The sequence below is a fragment of the Gopherus flavomarginatus genome, chromosome 1 (assembly GCF_025201925.1).
Source record: "Gopherus flavomarginatus isolate rGopFla2 chromosome 1, rGopFla2.mat.asm, whole genome shotgun sequence".
Classification (NCBI taxonomy): Eukaryota; Metazoa; Chordata; order Testudines; family Testudinidae; genus Gopherus; species Gopherus flavomarginatus.
Window position 1 is genome coordinate 303,863,806 of NC_066617.1, and position 18,377 is coordinate 303,882,182.

Genomic DNA, 18,377 nt, shown 5'->3' on the forward strand with positions numbered 1-18,377 from the left:
CGTGTCTTGGGTCAGCCTCGGGGCCTCCAATTAGTAATATTCCCTCTGATCTTTTAGATCCATGTGCAGAATGAATTTTGTTATGTGCACCAGTATGGAGGTGATGTGGAGCTGAGGGATTTGGAGTGTGGGAGGGGGCTCAGGGTTGGAGCAGAGGGGGTCAAAGTGTGGGAGGGGACCCTGGCTGGGGGTATGGACTCTGGGGTGGGGCCGGAGATGAGAGGTTTGGCATGTAAGCTGCCATGGGGATGCAGCAGGGGAGAAAGGACTCTCCCCAGCACTCTCTTGCCAGAGCAGCCTGGGACTGGGGTAGAGGTGCTGCTCCCTGACTGGGGCAGCTCCGGGACTGAGGTTGGGGGAGAGATGCCTCTCCCTGCTGCACAGCCCTTGATACCCTGCTGCGCAGCCGCCCAGCTTAGAGGGAACTTAGACACTCAGTGGGATGTGCCCAGTAGAGTTCCAATGGAAGCCTCCCAGTCGGCATCCTTATCAGGTGCCTGAACCACCTCAACTGGCTGCTCTTGATCCATAGAAGTGGTGGCTGTACTCCAAGGCCCACCTATATAGCTGAGCTCCATACCCTGTCTTGGATCGTAAGCCCAGCCACCCTGTGGATAAACCCCATTTCCGCTGCTAGTACTCGTGATCTCATCCTTACCCAAAGTTCATGACCATAGGTGAGGATGGGGAGGTAGATCGACCTGTAAACATAGAGCTTCCTCTGAGAACTCAGCTCCTGCTTCACCACCATGGATCAGTACAGCGCCTGAATCATTGCCACCGCCGCACCAATCTGCCAGTTGATCTCACCATTTGTCATCACTTGTGAACAAGACTCCTAAATACTTAAACTTGTCCACTAAGGGCAGCTGCTTCCCCTCATCTGGAGAGAGCACTGCACTTTCTTCTGGGAAAGTATTATGACCTCTGATTTGGAGGTGCTGATTCTCATCCCAGCTACTTCAAACTCAGCAGCAAAATGTTCGAGTGCACGTCAGAGATCACAGTATGAAGAAGCAAGAAGGACAACATCATCTGCAAACAGCACAGATGCCACCTCCAAGTCCCCATACCAGATGCACTCCACAGCTTGTCTGTGCCTTGATATCCTGTCGAAGAAAATTACGAACAGGAGTGGGGATAAGACACACCCTTGGCAGAGTCCAACATCCAGCTTGAATGAACTTGATTTAATGCCAAGGATACGAGCGCAACTCTCACTATGAGAATGGAGGGACTGGGTAGCAGGCAAAAGCGGCACTGACACTTCATACTCTCACAGAACTTCCCACAAGACATCTCAGGGAATGTGGTCATATGCCTTCTCCCGGTCTACAAAACAAAAGTAGACTGGATTACAAATTCCCATGACTCCTCGACTATCTGGGAGAGAGCAAAGAGGTGGTCAGTTGTTCCATGGCCAGGACGGAATTTGCATTGTTCCTCCTGAATTTGAGTTCCACTAACTGGCATAACCTCCTCTCCAGCACCCTGGTATAGGCTTTGCCGGGGAGGTTGAGGAGTGAGATTCCCCCTATTGTTGGAGCACACCCTCTGCTCTACTTTCTTAAATATTGGGACCAGCACCCCAGTTTGCCAGTCCAGAGGTACTGCACTCACCTTCCATGCAACATTGGTGTGTTAACTGTGACACCCCAACATTTCCAGTGCTTTCAACATCTCCAGGTGAATCTCATCCACCAGCTGCCTTACCACTACGAAGTCCCTTTACTGCCGTATCGACCTCAGCATCAGAAATAGATCTGATCTAATGTCCATCCAGTTGGGGAGTTCCTCAAAGTGCTCCTCCCCCCTTCAACGATCTCTTCAGTCTAGGTCAGCGTTTCACTACCCTTACTGAGTACAGCCTGGGCAACATCCCACTGTCATCTCCTAATGTGACAAATGGTTTGCCAGAACACCTTTGAGGCCATCTGGTAGTCATTCTCCATGGTCTTTCCAAACTCCTCCCATGCCTGGGCTTTCACTTCAACGACTGCCACACCTCTTAGCCAGACAGTACCTCTCAGTCATATTAGAAGTCTGGAGCATGAGCATTGGTCAGAAGGCCTTCTTCTTTGACTTGACAGCTTCCTTCACCACTGGAGTCCACCAGAAAGTCCTAGGGTTGCCACCATGACAGGCATGAACTCCCTGCAGGCTTTTTGTGGCTGCCTCAATGATTGAGGCCCTGAACATGATCCACTTGGCATATTAAATTAGTTATACAGAGTGTAACAGCTTCAATAGGACAGTCTGAGATAGCCCCACACCAGAGTGCCCCATAGCCCAGTGATTAAGATATTCACTTAGGGCAGGGGTCGGCAACCTCTGGCACACGACTCACCAGGGTAAGCACCCTGATGGGCCGAGCCAGTTTGTTTACCTGCTGCATCCGCAGGTTCGGCCAATCACAGCTCCCACTGTCCATGGTTCACCGTCCCAGGCCAATGGGGGCTGTGGGAAGTGGCGCAGGCCAAGGGATGTGCTGGCTGCCACTTTCTGCTGCCCCCATTGGCCTGGAGCAATGAACCGGGCTAGTGGGAGCCGCGATCATCCAAATCTGCGCACGCGGCAGGTAAACAAACTGGCCTGGCCCGCCAGGGTGCTCTCCCTGGCAAGCCATGTGCCAGAGGTTGCCGACCCCTGACTTAGGGTTTGAAGAGGAGTCTTCTACCTCTTTTCTCATCAGACAGAGTGGGTATTTAAACAGTGGTTTCCCACATTCCAAGTGAGTTCCCTAATCACAGGGAAAAAGGCTATAAGAGAGCCCCTCCCTGGCCTCAGCTGTTTTGTGTAGAGTTAAACATGTGCTGTTGCCATTTCTTACAAGAAAAGGCTGAGGTGCCAAACTTCAGAAGAACGTTTCCAAATATGGATCCCAAGAGGAGATAGTCCAGCCTAACTCTGAGAGGGACGGGGTTTAGCATGGACCCCTCTTCTTGTCATCTCCCGTTGGCTAGCTTAGGAGGCTCTCACCTAGCATGCTGTTTTTTGTGAATACCAATTCTTAGGAGCTTATATCTCCCCATGCAATGTGTATTGATCCTACGTGCCCAACTCAGAATTTGTAGACTCAACCGAGTGCCTAAAAGTTAGGCCTTGCAACATTGACTATTGTAGTACCTAAATCCTTTTATGGATTTGGGCCTTAGGCATAATGGGATTGCCTACAATGCCATGTAGCCAATTTGCAACTGCTAGAAGCAGATATCTCCAATGGCTGATGATTGGACACTAGATAAGGAGGGCTCTGAACTACTGCAGAGAATTGTTTCCCAATTGTGTCTGGCTGCTGGGTGTCACCCACATGCTCAAGGTCTAACCGATCACTATATTTGAGGATGGGAAGGAATTTCACACAGGGTCATATTGGCAGAGACCCTGATGGTTGTTTGCCTTCTTCTGCGGCATAGGGCATGAGTCACTTTCAGGTTTAAACTAATGTAAATGGTGGATTCTCTGTAACTTGAAGTTTTTAAATCATTATTTGATTTTAAATCAGCCAGAGGTTAGGAGTCTATTACAAGAGTGGGCAGGCAAATTTCTCTGGCCTGAAATGTGCAGGAGGTCAGACAAGATGATCATGATTGCCCCTTCTGGCCTTAAAGTCTATGAATCTAGCTTTAAGAATGTAAGTAATCCCATCCCTTTTAAGCAAAGCACTGATGTGCTGATTAACTTTAAGCACAGGCTTAAATGCTTTCCGTGAATTGGGACCTTAATCTTTATTACTTCTTGGACACTTTTTTCTGGTTAGTAATTATTTTATTAGGAAAATTCAAATGGACACTGCTATTATTAAATAACTAACAGACCTTAAATACCCTTCTAATGAAAGAATATGGAGTTTTCCTCCACTTGTAGCCTCCTTTCACTCGTTTTTCATGGGAAGAGCCACTTCGGTTCTAATAGATTATGTATCTGAATTATATTGTCTATTTATAGTAGCTTTTAAGTACCTTAGAGCAGACACTATGTCTCCTGTAGGTTCAGTTACAGTGCCAAGCACACCACTGGTATTCAACAAATAAATAATGAGGAGTTTGTATGTCCCTGTTAATTATAATATTTTTTCTGAATAACAAAATGAAGACACTTGAAATACAGAGCACTATTCCCGAAAACAAATTAGGAGCTGAATTTGTGTTGTGGCTCTTTACACTGGCCTCAGTGGGCTGCAAATCTGCTGGAAGGCTTCCTGCAGAAAAGATCCCAGTGTGGGGCCCCCCTCTGGCTGGAGCACAGCTGCTGTTGCAATACAGGAGGTGGTTCTGGAGACAGAGGTGAGTGTAACTGGAGTGTCTTTGTGCTTCTGCTATTCTCTAGCTGTTACATAGCTTTGCAGGGACTGCTGTATCCAGGGAGCAAATTAGGGTAGATAACTTGCAATGGGTTCTGTAATTAGGCCTCTGGCAGTTCCAGGATAGGAGAAGTGCATTGCCTCCCTTAAGTCCCTGTGCCAGGCTCTGCACCAGTGTAAGAATGAATTCAGACCCCCATGAGAAAGAGGTGCTCTGATGCAATGGTTATGACCATAATATAGGAATACTGCTAGGTATAGCAGGCCTGATTCCAGTCTCACAAACATGAGTGTAAAACTGTTGACTTCAGATGAGCTAGTTCACATTTACACGGATGTAACTGACACCAGAATTAGGCCTGATTAATCTAATGAATTTATGTATATAGAAATGCAGACCTTTTATTTATCCTGGCTTCACATCCCCCTGGCACAAAAGCAAAGTGAAGAGCCCTGCTCCTTCTCAAGAAAAACTAATCACTGCCACCGTCCTTTCCCTTGCAAAACCACAAATGACGAGAGAGAGGAGAAAAACTGTTTGCAGAGAACATTAAATCAGCTAAGAACATACTGTTACGGAAAATGACATTCCTCTTCCAAACATCCATTAGTTTCTGATAATCAGGAATTCTCGGATGCTTGAACATTCCATTAGTAAGATGCAGTGAGTTAATTGTAATAATTATCAACAGTTTTAATTGCTTTGTTATAACATTTTTTGCAGTTTGACAGTGTGAAATCAATATGCACCTTTAGAAAACATCCTTAGTGTGATTAAAAACAGGCCCCCTATGTCCTCTCCTAACCTTAGATGGGAACATAGATTTTTTTCAGTACTTGTGCTTAGAAGGATTAAACTGAGTGGCTATTGTCCGACTTGGACCTTGTTGTTAAAGGGGAAGTGGAGTCTTCCCTTAAAATTCATTTCAATCCTACCAGATTTAACTTTTGGATAGAGGTAGAAGAGATCATCTGGTCAGTTTTCTTTAACTTGTTTGCTTCAACTGCTATTCAGAACTTACTTCTTTATTTCCCTATAATGCTTTAAGCTTATGAAGAAATATTTTGTTGCATGCAATTGTGCATTCTATAGAGTATTTATAGTTGTCATGTTAACAAAAAATAGGGTGAGATATACTATAATGTATAAGTGCTGATAATGATTTCCATTCTGGAATGTCAAAACACTTAAACTATAAATCATTTCAGCGTCACAGCATCCTTGTGAAGTAAATAAGTGCTAATAATATTCTTGTAGACGTGGGTAACCAAGGCAGAGAAATGTGGAAATACATTTCCACCGCTGACTTGCTGTATAACTTTGGGAGACATGAGTGGAACCTAGGAGTTCTGAATCCTATTCCTTGCTCCAGCTGTAAAGCCATATTTGGTCTCTTCAGTTAAATAGTGTAATAATATCTGTGGTGGTTCAATAGATCTGATTCTCTTCTTTATTTGCAATGATTTATCTGACTATAAAAAACTTATAAACATAGTTTCTGTGCAGCCTGCACCTTGGATTCCCTCTTCAAGGGGAGTAAATCCCTGTAGCTGCCTCAGGAGCTTTAAAAGCTTTGTTATTTTTTTTCCTGTGAAAAAGCTTTATTATGTGCACACAATGCTTAAAGAGGCTTTGCCAAACACAAGCTTTTAAAGCAGTTGTGTGGGATTCCTTTTTCAGAGAAAGGAGTCATTGTGGCAAGTCCCACAAGATACTGTAGACTCCAGCAGTTTGCCCTGCAATTCTGGCACACTTGGCAGCTGATGTTACGCTACATTTCGGGTCCTATCTTACAGGCAGACTGCCAGTTGTGCCAAACTGTGAGGTAATTTTGCTATATAGGTCAATGGGAGTCTTTCAAAGTGGATCTTTCAATTGGGTCAGGTCCTAGATGAATATCTACTAGGCAGTAGATGAGACTTCCAAACTGATTATCTATTGTCTAGCCTTATGTTAGACTTGAACTGAGGTGAAAGGCCAGTGCACTTAACACACTGTGCCAAGGAGCTATGTGAAAGTGCCCACTGTTAATGTAACTCTAGTCCCAACCCTTGTTTAAAAAAGCACCTTCAGAACAAGATTAGTCAGCATTTTACCTTATTCTGAATAAAAACATGTTCAATTTTACCAGCTCTAGGGGATGCTGCTAAATTTTACATATCTTGCAGGGATGTAGGCTGAGATATTAGGTCCAGATTCTCAGTTGGTGTAAATGGGTGCAGCTCCATTGACTTCAAGGGCTTTTCAGTGCATTTTATTATGTGCTTAACATGAACAGATATGCTTCCTCTCCCATCTGCAAGAAAGAGGCCGCTAACTCAAAACTTTTCTCAGCTAATACACGAGAGCAGCTGTTTGGACTAGATGTTGACTTGAATGGAGCTGAATCCATTTATACCAGTTAAGGATTAGATCCTTAATGTTTCTTTTGAGGTCCATCATAATGCATGAGTCCCACCAGGATCCAGGATTAAAAGTCCAGCAGCTTTTTAGGGCTGTAGTTCCAAAAAGCTCATGGGTGGGGGCAGTATGGTTTCTTGCTGCTACTCTGCTCTTATGATCTGTAAGTAAACAGAACTTTAACCTTTTGTACGTTCAGTGATACGTTATTTGCTGGAGCAGCTGATGTGTCAGACCCTAGCTGATTCACAAATGACATCTCAGGAGCAAGCAGACTGTGCTTCATGTAAAATCCAATTGTAGCACTGTCATAGTGGTTGGAGTGCTGTGTTGTCTTTTCAATAGCTGTCATTCCCCCTGTCAAGAGCTTCAAGTGTATTCAGAATGTATTCCTTTATTTCCTTATAATGACTAATGATGATTCACAATCTTCTTTTCTCCTTCCTTAGTTCTAATAACACATGTTTTTATTCCTGCTGTCTTAAATCCCTGTCCTCACTCTTAAGGGAAGCTTCTGAAGGAAGCAGACTCTGGATTCATACTCTGAGTCGTTCAGAGAGTCCTTAATAGTTCCTGAGGATGTTCCCTTTTTTAATACTGCCCCTTGCTACTTCAGATATTCCACTATTTTCAAGATTGTGATTATTGTTGTCATTATTCTAGCTAGATATCTACTTGGAGGCTGCTGGGGAGTGTTCCAGAGAGACATAAGATGCACCCTACCTTCCCCTGAGCCCAAAAGGTCAGCAACACTTCCAATCCCTGCTGGTCCTAAAGGCAACGGTCTTGTGGCTCTTCTTTAACCCTGACCTCTTGCATAGGTAAAACTGATGCCAAGTCACTGAGTTGACAGAATATATATAAACTCTTAGTTTCTAATACAAATTTTCAATACCCTGGAGCAACTTTCTGATTTTTAACAGTGTCTTATTTTTGGATGGTACTTGACTTTTTTTTTTTTTGAACTGCAACTATTGGTGGTTATTACAAGTGACTTAACACATTTCTTTGTATAAAGGCAACTGATTTCTCTGTGTCTCTCTCTCTTTCAGGAACTGGAGTTAGTGCTTGCTTTCAATTCAGATGGCTTTTGCTGCAGTTATTTAAGAACTCTTTTTATTATTTGGAGAAGTCTTTTGATTTCCTTAATTTTTATTTCAGAAGCTGGTTTCTTTTAGTCTGTGGCTCTGGCTTTGATAGCTTGATGTTATTTCTGGATGTCTTTGCCTTTCCTTTAGTGAAAAAAGTCTATGCCAAGATGCCACAGACTGTTTGGAGAAATAGGCAAAAATGCCCATGGAAGGCTGTTCAGAGGGATAAAAGCCATTTCAATGACATGTTAGTGATTGTATTTAGAGGCTAGTGAATGCACATGTGCTCTGGCTGCTAATCAGAAACAAAAGGGAAGATTTTTATGGAGGGAAAGGCTTTTTATTGAATGATTTTTGCTCAGTTGATTTGTAGAACGCTGATTACACTTCTGTATTTTTTCAGAATCCAGGTCTTAGCAACAGCTCATCATGGCACCATGCTATGTCAGAACTGCTGCAGACTTGAAAGGCTTTTCAATGCATTTTATTATGTGCTTAACATGAACAGACATGTTTCCTCTCCCATCTGCAAGAAAGAGGCCGCTACTTCAAAACCTTTCTCGGCTAATACACCAGAGCAGCCTGGTGGACTAGATGTTCTGAACTAGTATAACTCACTGAGGAGCAAGAATCATCACCATAGGGGTATAACAGTCTCACCAGGCTGCAGTATCTCCATTTATTTTTAGACTTCTGCACCACAGCTGGAGCTGACTATGCCTGGAATAGTAGTTCTGCCTTTAGAAAGTAAAGAGAGCTGTGTTCACAACTTATCCTCAGAAAGGTATTAATAATTAAAAATAGGGCAATGTGTAAAATATATTATTTAAGTATAGTTTTAAAGATGGCCTGTGTAGCAGTAGTTAACATTCAGTGGAGTAAAAACTGTAACAAATTCCACTAATAAGATGTTAGGTATTCAGGATGTCACACAAGCCATCTCCAAGCTACTACTTGTAAAGGTGGCCTAAACAAAAGCAAAACGAAGTGTAGACACACCCTTTTTATTTCATTCTACTGCATTAAATAGCTCTCTCTCTCTCTCTCTCTCTCTCTCTCTCTCTATATATATATATATATATTTAAAGGTTTTATTCTGCATGCTTTTTACCTTTTAAATATTAGGTTGTCACTTCCTTGCATGTACTGGAAGACAAGAAAACTAGTAGGACATACTGTAACTAACTATTTAACTCTAACTTCTGCAAAACATTTGGGAGAAAAGCTTTCTCTGTGCAATAAAGGGCTGAGTAACATCACTTATCTAGTCCTCAAAAGAGTTCTTAAATAAAAACAGGAAAGGCATAACTGAGGTGGGGGAAAAAACCACAAACAGAATTTTATTTTATGTGGGAAAGAAATTCAGGGTTTCTTTATATATCACAAAGAAGAAAACTAGGGTGCAAACACTATGGTTTTTTCCTTTGTGGTTCTCATTTAAAATTTACCTTGGTTTGAAAGACAGTGGCCATATTTATATTCATACAATTTTAAAAGCATGTGTCTAGTATATTATGAGACCAAGTTTGAATTCTACCACAACAAGTATTCTGAAACCCCGTTTTGACTAATGCGGTATCCAAATGGGGTAGTTTCAATGTGCTAACTTGGATTAAAGTATTTCCTTTTACATCACAGTGAAACATACTGAAAAACATACTTTAGCAGTATTGTGATAATGTGAAAAAACATATACTACCAAGTTTGCAGTCTGTACATCCTAGGCCTGATTCTCCCCTATATTTTACCAATTTTTTGATGGTGGTAGGCCACTGATTTCAGTAGAATTACACTGGCACAAAAGTGGTGTAACAGATTAGAAAATCAGAACTACTGACTTCAGCATTTCTGGATCGTGAGAAAAGAAGATTTAGTATCCTGGAGCTGCCATAACTCACTAGGGTATAGTGGTCAAAGAGTAAAACAACAAACATAGCAGAGAAGAGACTTAAAATTTTGTTTCTTCCTCTGATAATATATGTGCACTGTTACTAAAATAATCTTAAATGCTATTAGAAAATTAAGCTTTCATTCTCCGATGAATATATCTGTGAACACATATTGCAAGGAACAATCTTCCAGGATTTGTAATGCAATATTAACGAAATAGTAAAACACTTAATATATTCCCAAATGCACATGAATCTAGTTAAAGTTGGGTAATCTATTTGTTTGCTTAAAAAAAACCCCAACCCAAACTTTCAGCCACTGATAATTTGAAAAGGAAGCTTGCTGGGGAGGGGTGGAGGGAAAGGAGATATTGTCAGAAAAGAGAGAGTCTGTTAAAGCAAATACATATGTTTATCTCAAGAGAAATATACATATAATATACAAAACATGGTTAAAGGTGGGAAATATTTTTTATTTTCATATATTTGGAATAACCTAAAGGAGTCCACAGCTGATTCTGACTTGTACTCTGTACTGAACCAAAATCATGATAAAAGATATTTCCTTTTTCAGTATGGCATACTCTCTCTCTGATCAAAAAAGTTTCCAGCTCTGTTTTATTTAGGTTCTTATATCAGATCCATCACCATGGCCTCTAAGTATTTTTCAGAGTTAAAAATCATACAAGGTGACTTATCATCAGTAAAGTTTCCTCTTCAAATTCCCCCCAGGGTGAATAAGTTATATTAGATTTTTTGTGTGTGTCCCAGAAATGCTAATAGATTTGGAGTTTCTGTGTGGGAAGGCAAGGTCAAAGACAGTGGGATTTGCATTTGGATCTGACAGTGGTGAGGTTGGTGATTATTTTTAGTTGCTATAGGAGTGAATTCCAAAACCTCCGTCAGCTTTACACAGGAGCTTCACCGTTGAGGGTAGACAGAATTTGTATGTGCATAAAAGGCAAATGAGAAAAATAATTATTCACGATACAGAGATATCTAGAAAATATATCATGTGCAAGGGGCGAGCTACTGAGATGCTCAAGTTAAACAAGACACAATGGATCAAATGTCAGCCCTGGTGAGGAGAATTTAACACAGTGATGGCTAAGTTGGCCCACTTCTAGAGTTCATGATCTTACGTGTATTTGGGATATGGTATAAAATAGGGTTATCCTGCATTCCTCCTAACACAGAATGAAAGTGGAACAGTGTGGAGAACCTATTGAGAAAAGCCTTTAGTATAGATGATTGAGTTTTGAACTGTGTTCATTTCTTAGAATCTAGGAGAGTTGTGAATATTGCGTGTAAGGCACCTCTGCCAGTTATACAACTATGGATCAAAGACTTGCTGTGCAAAGCAGGGAAATTTTTCTGTCTACTCTTTATAGTGTATCCTGTCTGTAATCCCTCATCTCTTCCCCTACAGATCTTGCTGTCTTATCCTTTTTCATTATCCACGGGTCTTGGGTTGACGAAGCATATATTTCACTCAAGTATGTGTGCAACTATACTGTTGATTCAACATTATGTTTCTACTGTAGAGTTAGTGGCTGACTATATTATTGAAATGGAAGGTGGAAAGAGGGAGTTCAGAATTTTAAAAGAAGAAGCAAGGCTCTACTGAGCATATAATTTCCTTTCCTAACCATGTTATGGTCTGGATTCTCTCTTGCTTAGCTATGAGAATTTTTTATTTTCATGGCCTACTGATTTACCATGATAGGTAGAGTTTCAATCATTATAAAAAGGGATAGGCATATACTTTCTGGGATTTTCTAACAAAGAAACCAAGGAACATTACAGTTTTATAAAATCTGTTTTAGAACACCTCTTCTCTTCCTTTCTCACTTATCATTCCAGATGTTTGCTAACAAAAGATTACTCTGAGTTCAATTATTTGCAAGATACAAACCCAAGTGTTAACATTCTGTAATGGGTGATTCATGTAAAATTATCTCACTAGACATTAGAGTATGAACATTCCTGTAAAATGAAAGAGTTCTTATCTAAAAAGAACCTAAAGGCTGATTTTTCCCTCCTTCAAGAGTCTCCTTTCATCAAACACTGAGCATGAAAATTTGAAGTGTGGAAGGGTGTTTCTACTATTCATAGTATGATAATTGCCAGGGTGTGAGAAGATTTTTGTGTGTGCATAAATATGTTCCATTCATCTGACTGCAACAATACTATGAGAGGAGGGTAGGATTGCACTGGTTGTTGGAGAAAATGGGAATAAAATGTATATGCTGGCTCTAGTCTGCTTATTTTTAATTACATATTCAAGATTTGCATACCCATGGAACACTGGTAATAGGGAGTGGGTAGGACTCATTGTCACTACCAGAGTTATAGAGTTTAAGGTCAAAAGGGATCACCAGATCATCTAGTCTGACCTCCTGTATGTCACAGACCACTAAACACCCCCCAGCCACCACCACACCAAACCCAACAACCAGAATTAAACCAGAGACTAATCTCTTATGTGCCACAGGCAGAGAATAGGAGGGACTGAAGTGACCAATGCCTGAGGCCCTGCAATAGTAGGGAATTGATTACATGATCTATACCCAGATGAACCTAGCTAGTGGCCCATGCTCCATGTCATAAAGGATTATGAAAACCCTAGGGTCCATGCCAATCTGCCTTGAAGGAAAAAAATTCCTTCCTCATCCTGAATATAATGATCAGTTACTGGCTGAAGCTGTGAGCAAGATAGCATGGTCTACTGCAGGATGCACTGATCTGTAACTCAGCAGATGGGGGTTTTCTTTTCAGCTTTGCCACTGAGCTGCTGTGTGGGCTTCAAGAAAGTCAGTTTCCCTTTTGTTTCCCTTCCCTCCATCGAGCAGTCTTGTCCAATTAGATTGTTAGCTCTTCAAGGTAGGAACTGCCTCTTACTCAAGGACAGACAAGATTTCCCACAATACACCACCAATAAATTCCTAGTCTGGCTCAAGGTAGTCAGGTTCTAAGAACCCGGGGATATACCCCATAAATCCTAGTGCTAAACTCCAGTAACTGCTTTGTGGACCTTGGAATGAGTTGCATGTGACTCTGCAGTGTGGACATTTACAGGTGGGCTTGGCAAGCCAGAGTACCTGTACCCTCGTACCCTTCACTGTGAAACCATACCATATCTGTTTGTAGAATACCTGGCACAATGGGGCCCTGCTCTAGGTGTCACTGTTTTTACTTTCTAAAATTGTTCAAATCCTGGTAACTCTCTGATCTTGAAAGTGAAAACATTAGGAAAACTTTTAGGAGACAAAAACATGTAAGATGCCATCTGCAGCCTCTGAAAGGAGATTGCACGTTTTTCACTGAGATACCAATCATACTTGAGATTAGATTACTCTTTTCTTGATATTCAGCTGGTTGCCAGAGAAATTGTTTGTCAGATTTGGCTCAATTAGCATTTCAGGATCATGCTCCACTGGTAATAATGTTAATAGTAAAGGAAACTAAAGGGTGGATGGCACTGGTCAATGGATAAACTTGAAATATAGTGTAATGATGCCACAGATAACTATCTAGTTAATCACTGCACCCTTGAGATTTCTTGTCCCTTGCTGTGGTGGGGACCACAAAGTGAGAAAGGACAGGGCTATCTCAATAGTGTCAGGAAGGAAACGGTCTCGGGAGTTGCACGTCAAAAGTTTCTTCCAGTTTGAGAGGGATTGCTGCTGATACTTGCACTCCTCATTTTAAATACAGGGACTCTTTCTCAAGAATGTTAGAATCTTGCAAAGTTGGAGAAACTTTTGAAGTGTGACTGCTTTGGTAAACCAACAACTTCTGGCTTTTCAGGATCAATTAAGCCCAAATGGAAAAATTACAGAATATTGATTTAGTAACACTTTGAAATAAATGATCAAGACTATTGGAGAAATAAATGTAATTGATATTATCGGAATGGTGTATGCAATTAGAGCACCTAAAATATTTTGTTATAAGAAAGCCAGCAAATCTGACAAACCTCTACCTTGTTTTTTTCAAGGAAATCATTTTAAATGTATTGAAATCTTGGAAACCTTGCCTACCTGTGAAATACATTCGTTAGCAATTTTTTTTTTCAAGTCTAGCACTTTGTCCGTAACCCCATCAAAGATAGAGTGAGAATCAGACTGCGAAATGAAATGGAAAACATAGTCTTTGGTTCTGGCTACTGTTAGAGCCAGGATTCTGGACTAACTGGCTCACTGGTCTCATGTAGTGTGATTGCTCCTATGTTCCTGTGTTCCCTGCTGTGTTTAAGGTAGTTATAGCTGGATTATATTCTACCCCCCAACACACTATTTTTAACACTAAGGCCTTGTCTACTGTGGTGGCAGCATGCAGCTACATGTTGCAGTGGAGTAGGGTGCATCCACATTGTGGAGTGTAGCTACACATGGAAATGAAAGGCTCTGGCACAGGGGAGGCAGGAGAAAAGGCTCTGGCAGCAGGGAGCTGTCAGAGCTTTTTCCCACTGCTACCCCTGCTAGACCTTTTTCCTGCTGCTTGAGCCTTTCCCTGTGGTGGGGAAAGGCTCCTGCAGTGGAGAGGCAGCAGGATACTACACTGCTAAAAATAGCAGTGTAGCCATGGAAGCCACTGCTTTTCTGTGTAGAGATCCATGTAGGGTACATACCCCAAGGTTCTGATGTGTCTACTCACCTAAGCAGTGCCTCACCATATACACTGCTACTTATAGCTGTGTTATGGGGGCATGCAGTGTATGTACTCTACACGCTGTCGTAAATGTAGGCATAGCCCAAGTTAAACTATATTTAAATATGAGAAGCAGACCTGAGGAGGCAGTTTATCTAGACAGGCAAATAAATCATCTGTGCTGTTGGCTTAAGTGTGCCGTATCCCAGTCAAATAGAATCAGAATAGTAACTGTAATGTATTTAACCTCTTCCAGGTTAAATGCAATGAATTACTGTTTTTCTTCTGAGTGGCAGAAGAACTATGATTTACTGGTAGCTGTGCCCTCAAATAATTTTTCTTTGGTGTGTGTGTGTGTGTGAAATTAACAGATATTTAAAAATAAGAAAGGTTGACCTCCCTTTAGGACCTGTCAATTACTTACAGAGTTTATTGCCAAGTACACCAGGAGTAAGATTACATACAGGGCTGCCTGGAAACAAGAATTCAATTTCACAAAAACATTTGGTATGGGAGAGATCGCTGGGATAGCCAGATGGTTAGGATACACTGCTGGGATTTGGAAGACCCAGGTTCACATCAGTAGTCTGAATCTAGCAGACTGAACACTGGGTCTCATACATGAGTCCCCCAACTGCTTGGCTATTCTGGGCTGGATCTCTCTCTCTCTCTCTCTGTTACAGGAAATTTCCTCCTGGACTTGAAAAACAATCCTGACAAAAGTTTATTCATAACCAATATGTTTCCATCAAAAGTTCTGGTTTCAACAAATTGAAAAATGTTTAGCTGAAAAGTTCCTGACCAAATTACATAGAGAATTGTACTTCCAACTTCAGACTTATGCCCAAATCCCCTCATTCCTAACATTTCTGAATGGGTCTAATGATCAGAAGGTCTAGTGTGGTACTGTAAATACATCCATTATTCTGAAAATAACATCATAATCAGAGAATGTATTTGGCAACTCAACTCCCTTCTTCTTCGAGGAGTGTCCCTGTGGGTGCTCCACTTTAGGTCACTGTTGAGCAGTGCTCCTCAGCGGAAGAGCGGGGCTTTGGAGTTGTGTTGTAGATGTTGGATAACACTGTGAGTCTAAAGCAAACATCTGATTTTGACTGTTGTTCTATAGCATAGTGTTCTGTGAATGTGTGGGCTGATGCCCAGCCTGCTGCTCTGCAAATGTTGGTAATGGGGACATTGTTGAGAAAGGCCACAGAATTTTTTTTCTTTCAATGTAGAAAGCTAATGCTCTGCAAATGTCTGTGTGGAAGCATCCCTTCCATCTGCATGTGGTTTTGGAAAAAACACAGGTAAGTAAATGAGTTGGTTCAAATGAAAGGGGGAGCGACTTTGGATAGGGACTTGAGGTGTGGTCTTAAAGTTACTTTATCTTTAAAGAATGTTGCGTAAGGGGGATATGCTGTTAGGGCACCTCACTCTCTGACTTATCTGGAGGATGTGATGGCAACGAGGAAGGCCATCTTCATAGATAATTGTCGTAATGAGCTAATTGTGAGGGATTCAAATGTCTTTCCCAGAAGTCTGCATAAGACAAGTTTGGGCAGTGGGTTCCTTATTGTGGAGCAGGTGTTCTCAATGCACTTAAGAAAGCAGTTAGTCTTTGGGTGGGCAAATATAGTGATTCCATCCACCTTCTCTTGGAAAGCTGTGATAGCCGCCAAGTGTACCTTGGTGGAGCTTGTGGAGAGTCCCAATTTTTTAAGTTCAAATATGTAGTTCAGGACCCTTGTTAGAAGGGAAGATGTTGGTACCATCTGTTTATCTTGGTACCAAGTGCTGAATTGTTTCCACTTATGGATATATGTCTTTCTAATATTCTTTCTATGACTGTTCAGTAATGCATCTTTTACTTCCTCCGAATAGGCCATCTCAACAACCATCTTGAAGAACCTGCATGAGGTAAATAACCTTCTCTTCCTCACTCAAGTTGGGGATACAATCCCCTATCCCAAACCCCAAATTCTATTAAATTTTGATTACATTTGAGACATTAATAACTCAAAGCAGATTATTAGGTATCAGGATTTTGCATTGTGGGCATGAGCCAATTTAATATTATCTTTGTCAGTGGGGAGATTTTCAAAGGCCCAAATGGCAGTTAGGAACCCAACTTCCACTAAAAGACAATAGATTTAGATGCTTCAACTGCCCTTTGTGTCTTTGAAAATCTCCCCCTAAATTTGTAAGTATGGTCACAATAGTCCCTTCTGGGTTTATAATTTATGAATCTGAAACCTTCTCACCATGGGAGTTAAACTCAATTTAGGCTCATAGATTGGTTATGCTGAGATCCACTTCATTTACTTACTGATGGGATTTATTTTCCTTGTTTCATGCTGAAAGAAAAGCTAAAACATGCTGTGCTAGTTCATGAGTAACTGTTGTTGGTTTGACTTGTTTGTTTTTTTGGGGTTTGCTTTTTGTGTATATTAGTTATGACAAGTCACATAGTTTGAGAAGTCAAGTTGTTGTAATATTATTTTAAAAGAGAAAGCTCTGTCAGATTTTTTCTTGGAGAGGTCATTATGGATCTGTGTGCAATCTGTATATCCCAGAATGGTTGCAGAATGACCTTTTTCCTACACCAGGGTTTCTCAAACAGGGGTTGCCGCTTGTGTAGGGAAAGCCCCTGACAGGTCAGGCCAGGCCAGGCTGGTGTGTTTACCAGCCTCGTCAGCAGGTCCAGCCGATCGCAGCTCCCACTGGCCGCAGATCGCTGATCCAGGCCTCCACTTCCAGCCACCCCCATTGGCCTGGAGCAGTGATCCGCAGCCAGTGTGAGCCGTGATTGGCTGGACCTGCGGATGGGGCAGGTAAACACACCGGTCCACCAGGGGCTTTCCCTACACAAGCGACGACCCCTGTTTGAGAAACCCTATCCTACACTGTTCAAACTCCTCATGAAACAACAAGCAGAGATAAAGAAGGGAGTGCATAGTAATTCCAGAGTACTGCAAATGTCTCCAAAATCTCTTTCTTGATGCGTAACAGTTAATTTAAAGCCCATTATTTAGTATGTGTAGTTGGGATTATGTTCTGTCATGTGCATTACTTTACACTTAACATTGAATTTCATCTGCCATATTGTTGCCAAGTCACTCAGTTTTGTGAGATCCCATTGTAACTCTTCATAGTCAGTTTTGGACTTAACTATCTTGAGTAATTTTGTATCATCTGCACCCCATAATGCTTTATGGAACTATGCTTATGAATGTATATATGACATAACTGGAATATGTTTTATGCTACATATGCCATGTAACATATCTCTGCAAAGGTTATGATCTACTGAATATATTCATCCTATTTGTATGCATGTATCATTTTTGTATTCAAAGTTATGAATATTGGCTGTGTACTTGTTTGATTTTAAGTAGCCTTAATAAGGCATTTGGTCAGCTTCTTAAGAAAGGAATTTGCAAGTTAAGTGCCCAATCAAGAAACACTTAACAGACAAGGGAACCTTGGAAGACTCCAGTCCACATAAGAAGTCTACCTGGGGACATTCAAAGTAGCATGTAAGCAATGGCTGCCACTTGTAAGGAACTGAGTCATGCATGGACATGTGACTTGCCCATGTGACTCCAAAACTCCATCTTGGAGCTGGATTCTGCATAGGAGAGAGGAGGGGGTCTCCACCCACAAGATAAAGTCTATTTAAACCCCTGGGAGACCCCTCCATTTTGTCTTCAGTGGCTCAAGGATACCTGAAAGAAGCTGGAACAAAGGATAGTAACCACAGAGGTGTGAGTGATTGCTGGACCCAGACTAGAAGGAGGCTAGTCTGTAAAAGAAGCTTACTGGAACATCTCTCAGGGTGAGATTTAATCTGTAATCACTTTCTTACTGTATTAGGCTTAGACTTGCATGTTTTGTTTTATTTTGCTTGGTAATTCACTTTGTTCTGTCTGTTATTACTTGGAACCATTTAAATTCTACTTTTTGTATTTAATAAAAATCACTTTTTACTTATTAATTAACCCATATGTGCATATCTCTCTATCAGTGTTACAGAGGGT

General features: G+C 41.4%; 1 long non-coding RNA gene across 1 annotated transcript in view; it reads left to right on the top strand.

Moving 5' to 3' along the window:
- The window catches only part of LOC127050847 (uncharacterized), a 62,252-nt gene extending 45,968 nt beyond the window's left edge, over positions 1–16,284 (top strand). Inside the window, exons 2-3 of the long non-coding RNA XR_007774298.1 lie at positions 15,576–15,647; positions 16,222–16,284. This is a non-coding gene — a long non-coding RNA (uncharacterized LOC127050847). The remainder of the gene's footprint in view (positions 1–15,575; positions 15,648–16,221) is intronic.
- The last annotated feature ends 2,093 nt before the right edge of the window (positions 16,285–18,377 follow it).